Source organism: Ailuropoda melanoleuca, chromosome 2 (assembly GCF_002007445.2).
Source record: "Ailuropoda melanoleuca isolate Jingjing chromosome 2, ASM200744v2, whole genome shotgun sequence".
Lineage (NCBI taxonomy): Eukaryota > Metazoa > Chordata > Mammalia > Carnivora > Ursidae > Ailuropoda > Ailuropoda melanoleuca.
Window position 1 is genome coordinate 57,507,213 of NC_048219.1, and position 13,915 is coordinate 57,521,127.

The 13,915-nt window shown below is 36.2% G+C and overlaps 1 protein-coding gene across 1 annotated transcript in view; it reads right to left on the minus strand.

Annotated features, from left to right (window-relative positions):
- SELENOF (selenoprotein F) overlaps positions 1–13,915 on the minus strand; it is a 55,590-nt gene that overhangs the window by 32,231 nt on the left and 9,444 nt on the right. The gene's annotated exons all lie outside the window — the stretch shown is intronic.

Here is a 13,915-nt window from a genome sequence, read left to right on the forward strand (position 1 = left end):
AAGAAGTTTAGCTTTCCAAGTTTAGCAAATGAAGTTGGTAAATACAATTCTCTAATATTATATCCTTGAGATTACACTATTTTTAGGTGCTTTCTAATGAATTCTGAAAAAACAAAGCAATGACTATCTAAGGAAGTTAAAAGCTTATTCTACTACACTATTAAAGTGCTATTTCTTTTTGTATCTTTAGTTTCTGCCTTGAGATTGAGAAAGCTACGAAACAAGCAAGGTAACATCTACCTTAATTTAAATTAAATTCTGAGAAAGTAAGAATACACTGGAGGAAACTTTCATTAAGATACAATCACTGTTCCATTAAAAAGTTCATTGAAAATGTATTAAAGTACAATAAAAGGAAACAAAAACCAAGAAATAAAATGTTTCTTTGACATCACCACATTCTAAACTAGACCATTCCAACTATGAAATGTGAGGGAGAACAGATGAAGGTTTATTCCAATATTGTGATAACAGAATTTGTTCATGTACCTAAAACAAAGAGAATTTCATAACCAAGAGTTAGGACTGTAATGATTAGACTTTCACCTGAAAACAAATACACCCACAGATACACCCCCCCCCCATCTAGAGTTACTGGTATGAATAATCCAGGGTCATTACCTGGGAACAATGCATTCAATTCTACTAATATTTAGGAAATATCATAGAATGAAGGGAAGTACCCTGACATAAACCACTATATTTCCTGAGGTCAAAACATCCAAAGAATTGGTAAAAATGACCCCGAGCTTCAATATCTTTTTTTTCCCCTGAAGATTTTATCTATTTGACAGAGTGAGAGTGAGAGTGAGAGAAAGAGAGAGAGAAATCACAAGTAGGCATAGTGGTAGGCAGAGGGAGAAGCTCCCTGCTGAGCAAGGAGTGCAACGCTGGCTCGATCCCAGGACCCTGAGATCATGACCTGAGCCGAAGGGAGATGCTCAACTGACTGAGCCACCCAGGCATCCCCTGAGCTTGAGTATCTTGGTGAGTAGTTTAAAAATAAAATCAACTAGCCCCTTGGTAATAAGTAAAAATATTTTAGAAAATGGCCAAGTATTTAGTATATAGTACTCAATCAAAATTCAATGTTTTTTGCTCTTCAATGTTTGAAAAATACAACCCATTTTCCTCTTAGTTTGAAAAACTGAGATCCAGACAAAATATGGGTCAACACCCAAATACTCAATAGCTTCAAAAACAGACCATGGGGTGCTATCATATGGCAGCAAAAGCTGCTTTTCAAAAGAGAATTCAATTCTGTTAGTGTTAATTACCATACCAATATTGAACATCATTATTTGTCACAAAAGGGGCAATTATGATCATCTTTAAGAAAGGCGCAAATATCTGAAATAAAAAAACAAAGCCACTGGCACAAATTACATTATGGTTGCTCTCTATTAAAACTAAAGCGGGGAATCACCTAATAAATACTAAGATGCAAAAATAAAGCTATAATAATCCAAAAGCTTAAATACCTTAAATATTAAGAGTGTCAATATGAAAGTAGAACAAAAGACACTAGGCTGTTCCACACATTTTTATTTTTTGCCCACTTTTTTTTGAAAGATTTTTTATTTATTTATGTGACAGAGAGACAGCCAGCGAGAGAGGGAACACAAGCAGGGGGAGTAGGAGAGGAAGAAGCAGGCTCCCAGCGGAGGAGCCCGGTGTGGGAATTGATCCCATAACGCCGGGATCACGCCCTGAGCCAAAGGCAGCCGCCTAACGACTGAGCTACCCAGGCACCCCTGCCCACTTTTTGACAAGCACACTAATCAATTTTAGAATTCATTACCGTACCCAGATAAGCTTTTAACACTTATTTCTTCAACAAGAAGACTGAAAAGGCAGTTTGTACTTAAGGGGTATGCTTTTATGAAGAGTTATTCTCCTTACTCTCCCTTCTCCCACCCCCCACCATTGCATTAAGGGGCTACCTTGTAACTAGTTGAAGTCTACTGCAGCCTTCTTTTGTTGAGACTACCAGTTTCTCAAGCATCTTTACTCACCCCTTCCAATCCAGTAAATCGTAAAATCCTGAAGGTTTTATTGCCCAAATCTGTTTCAGGTCTGTCCCTTCTCCATTTTTACTACCAATATGTTGGCTTAAGCCTTTTACCTTGCCTCTGGAAAATGGCAATATAAGTTATTCTTCTGGCAACAGAAAAATAAAATTAACTGTCCTATCGCTATCCTTCACACCGACGACAAAATTCATTGAAATATAAATCTGATGCCAGTTCACTGTTTATAATCTTTTAATTTTGTTCCCTGACTACAGGACAGAGTCCAAACTTCTTATCAAAACACAAAGGCCCTACTTTCCTAACCAGCATCATCTCTCATCATAACCAAGCTATCTTGATTTATCTAACACGGCCATCTTTTTCATGACTTTGCCTTTTCACTAACTTTTTCGTCTGAGAGGACTTTCTCCTAATTATTTTCCAAGTTAGCAAAAACAGCAACTTCTGTATAAGCAAGTGGTACTATTTACCTCAACGGTCAAAAGGTTGTATGTCCCTCCTTCTGTGTGCTTTCACAGCACCTGAGTATATTTTGTTTACAGCATACTTCTCACTGAATTTTTAAAAGAAACCAATGCATCTGGAAATAATAAAGAAACTGTACAGAAGGGTATAAAAGAAGTAGTAAAAAATTTTCCTCTTGCCTCCCACCTGCCAGTCAATAACTTTTGAACAGTTTTTAGTTCTTCTGTTGATCACTTCCATAGTGATTAATGTGGCTATATAGAGTTCTGAATATATCAACTTTACGAAATTTATTGATTCTATCCTCTTTCCAACTTTTATTTCTAATTCTTTTAGTGGTTACCTAACACTGGATATTATGTTTTAGCCTAAAAAAAAATCCTGCCAACTGCATTCTATTTCCATGCCTATTTCTTCTACTTGACTCCTTGAGGACAGTGACTATTGTCTTTCTTTCACATTCTCGAAGCCTATACCAAGAAGAAATATTTAATGTATAAACAAAGTTTATTCTGACTCTGAGGTAGGTATGTCTAGGAAATGTAGTTGCAAGGCAGCCTGGACACAGATCATGAATTACCTTAAGGGTTTATTTCCTTTTTAAATATTGTAATCTGCAAATGTGATAAAATGTTTTAATATGCTTAGATAGAACCTTGATCCTAATCTGTAAATACCTAAAAAAACTGACATTTTTAAATTAAAGATAGATGAAATGTCACATTTAGAGAATACCAAAAATTAAATATTTTCAGTTCAGTTAAATTACACAAAATATTTTAAGATTTCTGTTACACAGATATGATACATATATTTATAACCATTTACTAGCTGAATAACTTTAGGTAAGATCTCTATGCCTTAGGCTCAATTATGGAATGGGGATAATAATGGTACTTACCTCAGAGCTGTTGTGAAGATTATAAAAATTAATTCAGATAAAGGACTTGGAACAGCACCCTCATATAATAACTTAACAAATGTTAGTGGCCATTATTAAATATTTGTGTTGCTATGCAGGAGTCTTAGTGATTCTTTCAGTGAACTAGAACTGCTGCCAAACATTATTCACATCTTTAAAAAAAAGCTTCTTAGTGAATAATGTTTTTATATTCTAATTAGAATAATCTGTTGAAGACTTCTATTTGTTTCCTTTGAAGAAATCAGTTCATGTATTGATGTTACATACACACTACAAAAGTGAAGCTATTTTAAGCAACTGTGAAATTCCTTTAGTGACTACAATTTCACGCATAGTTAGCTTCACCTCCATTTCATCCTTCTATGTTTTACACACCAGTAGCATCTCTACGAGTAGTAGATAGGCTAAAGTTTAATACATGCCATTTTCTTGAATAATGCTGCTTAAGCTACCTTCAAAATTACTCTGAAACTGGCTACAGATTTTCCATGTAAATTGAATAGAACTAAATGTTTTGATGTTCTTTTACCTGAATCATGAAATACTATGTGATTTATTTAAAATGTTAGTTTGGGCCTTAAATAAGCCAAATTTGTTAATATATCCTCGAAAAACATCGAGTAATGGGAGTCATTAAAGTCTATGGTATACTGAAAAATAAAGATTTAATAATTTTTTTTTAAAGATTTTATTTATTAATTTGACAGAGAGACAGCCAGCGAGAGAGGGAACACAAGCAGGGGTAGTGGGAGAGGAAGAAGCAGGCTTCCAGCGGAGGAGCCTGATATGGGGCTCGATCAAGAACGCCGGGATCACGCCCTAAGCAGAAGGCAGACGCTTACCGACTGCGCCACCCAGGCGCCCCAAGATTTAATAATTTTTTAAAAAGATTTTATTTATTTGACAGAGTGAGAGAGCACAAGCAGGGGGAAGAGCAGAGGGAGAGGGAGAAGCCGCCCCTTGCTGAGCAGGGAGCCCGCCGCCTGGCTCGATTCCAGGACCCTGGGATCGCGATCTGAGCCGAAGACCTGAGCCGAAGACAAGATGCGTAAGCATCTGAGCCACCCAGGTGCTCCAAAATTTATTAATTTAAAATGAAAACTAGTGATGAAATTGTGTTAACTATAAATGCAAAAGGGACCTTCGAGAAGTCAGTCTGCTGTTTTATATTTAACTCATTCATTTTCTTCCAGTAAGTCGGTGAAGCAGGTATTCACATTTTCAAGAGGAGAGACAAAATAGAATAGAGGTTTAAAAACTTGGGGCTCTAGGGTGCTTGGGTGGCTCAGTTGGTTACGCATCTGCCTTTGGCTCAGCTCATGATCCCAGGGTCCTGCGATTGAGCCCTGCTTTTGGCTCCCTGCTCAGTGGTGGTGGTGGGGGGGCCTGCTTCTCCTTCTCCCTCTACCCATCCCACTTACTTGTGCTCTCTCTCTCTCAAATAAACAAATAAAATCTTTAAAAAAATAAAATAAAAATAAAAACTTGGGAATCTGGAGTCAAACAGACTTGAGATGAAGCCAGGATATGGCACCTAATTGCTTGGGTAACTTTGGATAGATAACACCCTCATTTCCTTTTCTGTAAATATGGATAGTAGTATTACATTATATACAGTTGTGAGAATTAAATAATGTAGGAAGACACTTTAGCATATAATCAAGGTACAATAAACACTTAAAGGTGAACCAGTGTAATTACTACAACAAAACTGAAGATTTCAGGGTAATGTGCTGACTCAAAGTCACAAAACTAGTAGCTAAGATAATAATTTAACTCTTTCACAAAATTTTACAAACAGAGAAAAGAGGATAAACTTCTAATAAACTATACATATATTCATATTTCCTCTCTATGGTCTCTGGCTTGCTGGGAGTGCATGTAAATGTGAAGGAAGGGTATTATACACAGAAAATGGGCATGCTATTATATGTTATGTAAAGTGGGTCAATTAGCAGTAGTCTAACTCCCATTAGGTAATGGAGTGAGAAGTAGAAGGGATCTAACTATATTCTTAAAATTATTTTATGCACTACTTACATCCATTTATTCAAATCTAGTGTAATACAATCATTACCAAAGATCAATATTTTTTATTTTTTAATATTATCTGAGTAGTATATTTTTAAGTGAAAATAAAAGCCCCTTATCAAATACCTGACCTGTTGAGCTATTTAACAGAACCAGTAATGGTGTAATTTGGTGATCTGTAGCCTAGGCTTCTACTTGCATTCTGTGAATGAGACCAAGATGTTCCAAAATTCAAATAAAAAAAAAATCTGTAGAGTTAAAAAAAAAAATCACTTTTAAGCTTTTCTCTTCCAAAATTTTCTTAAACCTCTGAAATCTGTTATCATGTATTAGATTGAAAAGATAAGCAGAGGAATGTTAGTAAGAAAAGAATTGTAATTAGTCTAACTTGCTTTTTTCACAAAGTGATCATTTTTATATTACAAACATATAGTTTAATCTACTTTGTTATTTCTGCTTTCAAAGAATATCATAGCTTCCAACTGATGTGTCATCTGAAAAAGTTTGAAAAACAATTATACATTTTATTCTAAATTGACTATTTTTTTATTTTTTAAAGATTTTATTAAAGTTTATTTTTTAAAAAGATTTTATTTATTTATTTATTGGGGGGAGGGGGAGAGAGAGAGAGCAAGCACAAGCAGAGGGAGGAGCAGGTAGAGGGAGAAGCAGAGTCCCCGCTGAGCAGGGAGCCCGGTGCAGGGCTTGATCCCAGGACCCTGTGCTCATGACTTGAGCTGGAGGCAAACACTTAACTGACTGAGCTATCAAGGTCCCCCAAGATTTTATTTATTTGACACAGAGAGTGTGAGAGAGCACAAGCAGAGGGAGAGGGAGAAGCAGAGTCCCCGCTGAGCAGGGGGCCCAATGTGGGGCTTGATTCCAGGACCCCAGGATCATGACCCTAGCCGAAGGCAGATGCTTAGCGACTGAGCCACCCAGGTACCCCCTAAACTGACTTTNCTTACAACCCTAATATCAAGACCTGAGCCGAAATCAAGAGTTGGATGCTTAACTGACCGAGCCACCCAGGCACCCTGGTTTTGAAATTTTTTTTAGTAAAATCCCTTCTCTCCAAATGTAATTTTCATATGCATTTAAAAATGATCAGAATGGTCACATTTTTAAAATTCATTTTTGTAGTATTTTTTATTAAAATATGTCAATCAGCAGGACCCAAAAATTTGAAATCGGGTTATGTCTGGCATAATTAATTTCTGTATTTTGTTCCACATAAATAAGTAGTTGGGAATGGTGAAAAGTTTTCATACTACTAATTCTGTTGTCACATTTCTTCTTATTTTTCTTGATTCACCTAATTCAGAAGCTCGAAAGTGGATAACAGAACATTCTGTTCCAAATTTTTAAGACTGGCAAGTGTAATAGTTCATGTTGTATCTCTTATCTATTTTTTTTTAATTCTACTTTGCCAACAGCAATTATTGTTATTCTCAGAGTCCTCCAAATATTTTGTGATTTAATTAGCAAATCAGATACCACCACCAGCCCCAACTATTTACCTAGGATTTATTATACATCAGGGACTATTCTAAGTAGTGTACATATATATTAGCTTGTTTAATCCTCATAACCACCCTATGAGATAGTAACTATTATTATCACCAATTCATAAATAAGGAAATAGACATGGAGTGATCAAGTAATACGTCCAAGACTGTCAGCTGAGTACAAGACTTTTTTTTTTTTTTTTTTTAAGATTTCTTCATTTAAGAGAAAGAGAGAGAGAGTGCAAGCATATGAGTGAGGGGGGAGAGGCACAGGGAGAAGCCGACTCCCCATTGAGCATGGAGCCCAACATGGGGCTCGATCCCAGGACCATGACTTGAGCCACAGGAAGTCACTTAACCATTTGAGCCACCGAGGTGCCCCAAGACTTTCTGAGCCTAGTCTGGTTCCAGAGCCTGTGCTCTTAACCACTACTCTAAATTTACTCCTGAAACAATCAAGACTGAATGAGCAGCAAATTAAATTGAAATCCTTTGTTTATTGGTTCATATTTTTGACTAATTCAGCTAAGTCAATTCTTTTCCTCTCCAAAGGTACTCTGGTTTCATCACTAGCCAAATCTTCAGAATGACAGCTCACAGATAAGGTAGGTATAAATGTGAAAGAAGAGGAAGTACTAAAAACCAACTAAATAATTGATAATTATTTAATTAAATTAAATAAAAATATTTCAAAAGAGGGGCACCTGGCTAGCACAGTCGTTAAGCGTCTGCCTTCGGCTCAGGGAGTGATCCCAGCGTTCTGGGATCGAGCCCCACATCAGGCTCCTCCACTGGGAGCCTGCTTCTCCCTCTTCCACTCCCCCTGCTTGTGTTCCCTCTCTCACTGGCTGTCTATCTCTGTCAAATAAATAAATAAAATCTTTAAAAAAAAATATTTCAAAAGAAAAAGGAAAGCAGTGGCACTACAAGGATCTTGATGAACCAAGATCTTAAAGAGAACAGGTGCTAGCTAAGGAAATAGGGGCATACAGTTAAGGAAAAATATAAAAGTCCTATAATAACTATGTCCGGAAGAAGCTGAAATCATTAAAATATGAAAACCTTAAATGAATGAGGAGATAGGAGAAAAGGACCAAGCTGCCTTAATCAAGTTCGAATTCACAGAACTGGAAAAACTATAAAAAAGATGAGAAAAATAACCCATCTATTGAAATACTACATTTAATCTTATAAATCTTAGATAATAGGAAGTTAAAAAATTCTTAATAGAAAAAACTATTTGATTTATGCTTATCCCCAGGAAAATCCCAGGAAACCTTTAATCTGATAGTTGTTTGAAAAAATACATATTAAAGGTTAACAGACTGCAATTTTAAAATCTGTGTTAAAAAATTAACTTCTCTTTTTAGATCTATTTGGGATGCTTGCAATATCTTTATAAATAAAATATACAAATGAGAGATCTACATTTAGGTCAACAGTTATAATGAAAATGTTATTAATTGATAACTTTCAATATAAAGACAAATCTTATTTTTTATATTCAGCATAAGTGAAATATATGAAAAAAGTCTTTCACAAGTGTCTACATAGTTCAAGTATATTTTCAACATATATACATATATATTTTTAAATCACCTTTTCTATGTCTACCAGTAGTTGACCAAGTTACTCCCTGGTCTACAAACTTCCACGGGCTCCCACTCCCTCAAGATAAAGTCCAGACCTCCTAGCATGGCTTGTGAGACTCATGATGTCCTGGTTCCTGCTTGTTATCTCTGGACTCATCACTTGCCACCCTGTACTCTGGGGCCCAGTCTCCTGTATCCAGAAGATGCCATTTTGATTCCCTTTTCCTCTGCTCACCGGGTACATTTTCTGTCAATTTTCAACTTAGATCTTACCTCTTCCAAGCTTTGTTCCCTTTTCCCCTAGCACACCACACCACTAACTTGCCTGCTTACTGGTCTATTTCCCCACTAGACTGTAAGCTCCTTGAGGGTAGGGACTGCCCTTCAAATTTTTAAAAAGATTTTAATTAATTAATTAATTAATTTAGAGTGAGCAGGGAGAGGGGGAGAGGCAGAGTGAGGATCTCAAGCCAACTCTGCACTGAGCATGGAGCCCAATGCAGGGCTCGATCTCACAACCCTGAGATCATGAGCCACCAGGTGCCCAATGCCCTTCAATTTTTGTATCAGCAATGCCTAGGTTGGTGCCTGGTATATAGAAAGGACTTAATAAATGTTTAATGAAAAAAAAAAGATCATCTTTTCCAACTTCTTCTTAGTAAAAACAGCCTCATTCACAGACAAAAACTTATGAAATACTATATGCTAAAGGCCAGGGATTCAGCAAGAAACTGTCCTAGACTTCAAAGACCATAATTTTATGGGAAGAGAAAGAAAAGCTAAACAATAGATACAGTATAGTGAAAGTAAGTGCATATCAAGATATCCTCAGTGCTTTGGGAATACAGGAGTGTAGCTAACATAGCCTGGGAGTGCTAGTGGTGGAGAGGTTAAGAGAGTTGAAATTAGGGAAGCCTTAGCTCAAGTCAGTAGACACTTGAGCTAAATCTTTAAAGTCAGCTCAAGTAGAAGCTGTTTCCTTCAGTCATTGAGGGGGAATAAAGTAACCTTGCTTGCCTAATACCTGCTCTTCAGTGCTTCATCTCTCTGTACCCCAGTGCAACATTCCACATGGCTGCTATGGCAGCCAAATGGTCTTATGTTATTCTCTACTTAGCTAACAACTGTTTAGTGATCTAACTTGAGCTAGTAACAATCCCTGCCTAAAATATTTAAAGAATAGCCAATGAGGAAGAATTAATCCTTTTCTTGTGGGAAAAGCTAAAAGATATAACACTCAGCAACTGGCAGTTACTATGTTGTCCCACGACAAAGAAAAAGTTAGTCAGTAGTGGGGGGGGGGAGGTCCCTTCCCTTCCATCTTAAGAGTCTATATATTAAGCGGAAGTTACTCATGCTAACTGTATAAAGATAGCGCCAAGATTTAAATATTTAAATTTAAATATTTTCTTTCATTAGTTTACATTTTTTCTTCAAACTAAAAATTAGTATGCTTTTTACAATTAAGCCAACATCCTAATGTTTATAAATGGTACCTAGATACATAGTTATGAGCAAAACTAGCAGTAAAATAACTTATCAAAAAATATCATTCTAGCTACTATTTGTGATGCTTACTAGTAGGTCCTTTATGATCAGAATGGATGGGAGAGAATGAGACCCAATAAAAATGATAGAGTACCTACTTACAGAGTAAGAGATTTCAAAGATATTTTCTGTTACTTTTTTTTTTTTTAAGCATATTTTATGCTCCTGGCTATCAAAGACTAAATTCAGCCTGTTGAATGAGTAAGCATTACTAAAAGTGATTAGCCTCATCTCTGGAAAAGGCTATAAACCATATGACCAAGCAAGACCCAAAATGAGTGATTCTGGTTACACTTCTTTATTATATATAAATTGCTAAAACATTCCTGTAATTTTCTCTTCTGAAGAATTTACATTCACAATGATCTAAACACACACATACACACACACAGACATGTTTAAGTATTTTTAATGTTTTTCATGTAAGGCACTAGTCTACATATTGCAGATTTTCACTTTTATTAAACTAAGACTAAATTAAACTATGATTTCAAAATTAAGTCTTAACCCAGGGCTGAGACAGGAAAAAATATTGTATATAATGTTACATATGATCATGTACCAACAACCTAGAGAGTAGTACTGGACACATTAAATCAAGTATTACTTCTTTTTTTTTTTTTTTTTTTTTAAAGATTTTATTTATTTGACAGAGATAGAGACAGCCAGCGAGAGAGGGAACACAAGCAGGGGGAGTGGGAGAGGAGGAAGCAGGCTCATATCAGAGGAGCCTGATGTGGGGCTCGATCCCATAACGCCAGGATCATGCCCTGAGCCAAAGGCAGACGCTTAACCGCTGTGCCACCCAGGCGCCCCCCAGCAATATTTCTAAGTGTTTCTGACATGTTTTGATTCCACCATTCATTGATTTTGTGCAACAGTGTGCTAGCAAATGCTTAACGAGAAATAAGTACATTGTAGAGATGAGGGGCAAGGAGTAAAGAAAAAACAGTGGATACAGCATAAAGTTATATTAGGATACAGACTCACTTGTATTTACAATTATTTCAGTTTATAATTAGTTAGGTGTATATTAACTGGTAGACTACTTGCTGCTGGTTATTGCTGAACTGTAAGGGTTGAGAAGTGTCAAGATACACACAGAGCTTAATTAAAAGTGAACGGGAATATAATTTGATAAGTGTGTGATTGAGGATTGGTTCTAGTAAAAGTATAACAAAAATGGTATGCTATGAAGGATTACTGAGAAAAGGCAGTAAGTAAAAAAAGCTTTTATATGTATTTGGTTTGCAATTAGGAATATTTGATATCACTTAAAGGACAGAACCCCTCAATTTATCCTAATTATAAGACACTGCATGTGATAAACACCGTTTATTACAAAACACCCCTTGTTATTCAATTCTTTTAAGTTTGGTGTCTCAGGAAATAATTATTGTTGGCTAAGTAGTAGTATGGACCATAGAATAATAGCGTTATGATTAGAGGATGACATACAGATTCAATCCTTTGGCAATTTGTCTCATACGAATATCTCAAAAAAAAACAAAAATCAAAAACAAACCCCAAAAATCAAGAGGTAAGGGTCTTACTAAACAAGTTAAGTCCTACATCTTAAATCTATTTAAAATCAAGTTATTTTATTTTTTTAAAAGATTTTATTTATTTATTTGATAGAGAGACAGCCAGCAAGAGAGGGAACACAAGCAGGGGGAGCAGGAGAGGAAGAAGCAGGCTCCCAGCAGAGGAGCCTGATCTGGGGCTCGATCCCAGAACGCCAGGATCACGCGAGCCGAAGGCAGACGCTTAATGCCTGAGCAACCCAGGCGCCCCTAAAATCAAGTTTTTAAAACTTGTTTAGATATGACCTTACATGCAATGAAGACTCAGAGGTATAGAAATCTTTTAAGATTTTATTTATTTCTTTGACAGAGACTGAGAGAACACAAGCAGAAGGAGAGGGAGAAGCAGGCTCCCCGCTGAGCAGGGAGCCCGACATAGGGCTAGATCCGAGAACCTGGGATCATGACCAGAGCCGAAGGCAGATGCTCAACTGACTGGCCACCCAGATGCCCCTGGAAATCTTCTAAACATGAAAATATAACAATGGTAAATGTGAATGGGATAATGAAAACACAGAAGACTTGCAAGCTACTTTGGGGATAGCAGGAATTTCAGGTTCACAACTGAGAAATCAAATAATAAATTCTGTTAAATATTAACATTTTTAGGGGTACTTGGGTGGCTCAGTCATTACGCGTCTGCCTTCGGCTCAGGTCATGATCCCAGGGTCCTGGGATCGAGCCCCGCATCGGGCTCCCTGCTCAGCAGGAAGCCTGCTTCTCCCTCTCCCACTCCGCCTGCTGTGTTCCCTCTCTCACTGTACCTCTGTCAAATAAATAAAATCTTAAAAAAAAAATTTAACATATTTAAAATTTTGCTTATTTTTCTTTTAGAATGATAAAAGTATACTTGGTGTTAGAAATAAACCTTTACTACCTAGTAACATACAATTATGTAAAGCTTTACAAACTGTAACACCCCAAAACCGAATTCAGTATGTTCGGTATGAAAAGGAAGCATAACAGAGATGCTTTTTTTTTTTCTCACTCCAAACACAGGGAACTCACTGATTTAGTTTTATTTGGCTTATATAAATGATCTTTTCATCTTTTCTTAATTTTAAAAAGTATAGGGGCTTTTATGAAAAGATTTTTTTTTCTCACTCCAAACACAGGGAACTCACTGATTTAGTTTTATTTGGCTTATATAAATGATCTTTTCATCTTTTCTTAATTTTAAAAAGTATAGGGGCTTTTATGAAAAGATTTTTTTTTCTCACTCCAAACACAGGGAACTCACTGATTTAGTTTTATTTGGCTTATATAAATGATCTTTTCATCTTTTCTTAATTTTAAAAAGTATAGGGGCTTTTATGAAAAGATTTTTTTTTCTCACTCCAAACACAGGGAACTCACTGATTTAGTTTTATTTGGCTTATATAAATGATCTTTTCATCTTTTCTTAATTTTAAAAAGTATAGGGGCTTTTATGAAAAGATTTTTTTTTCTCACTCCAAACACAGGGAACTCACTGATTTAGTTTTATTTGGCTTATATAAATGATCTTTTCATCTTTTCTTAATTTTAAAAAGTATAGGGGCTTTTATGAAAAGATTTTTTTTTCTCACTCCAAACAGGGAACTCACTGATTTAGTTTTATTTGGCTTATATAAATGATCTTTTCATCTTTTCTTAATTTTAAAAAGTATAGGGGCTTTTATGAAAAGATTTAAAAATTGGGCAACTATTAATTTGAACAACAGGACAAAACAGATTTTATTGGATAGTTAGAACTACTTATCCTTGGCTGTTTTCAGGTGTTAAAGATGAGGTTAGGTGTCTGTAAATATAGTAACAGCCGTGTAAATTAACAGACCATATTCTTTGTTAACCAGATAAAAAGTTTATTGCCTACAATTATGTGCCAGGTAGTAGGTGCTATACTTTTTTTTTTTTTTTTAAAGAATTTATTTATTTGAGAGAGCAAAAAAGCACAAGTGGGGTGAGGGACATAAGGAGAAGCAGACTCCTTGCTGAGCAGGGAGCCTGATGCAGGGCTTGATCCCAGAACCCTGGGATCATGACCTGAGCTGAAGGCAGCCACTTAACCAACTCAGCCACCCAGGCGCCCTAGGTGCTGCTATACTTTTGTATCGAATTTCACTGTAAGGCTGAGTTCTTACTGCAAATGAATATAAGCATCTTCACGTGGCCAGAAGTTAGGAAGACTGGAGAACTTCAGCGTCCAAGCACGCTATAATAATTTTGCAACCCCTCTGCTAAACAACCATGG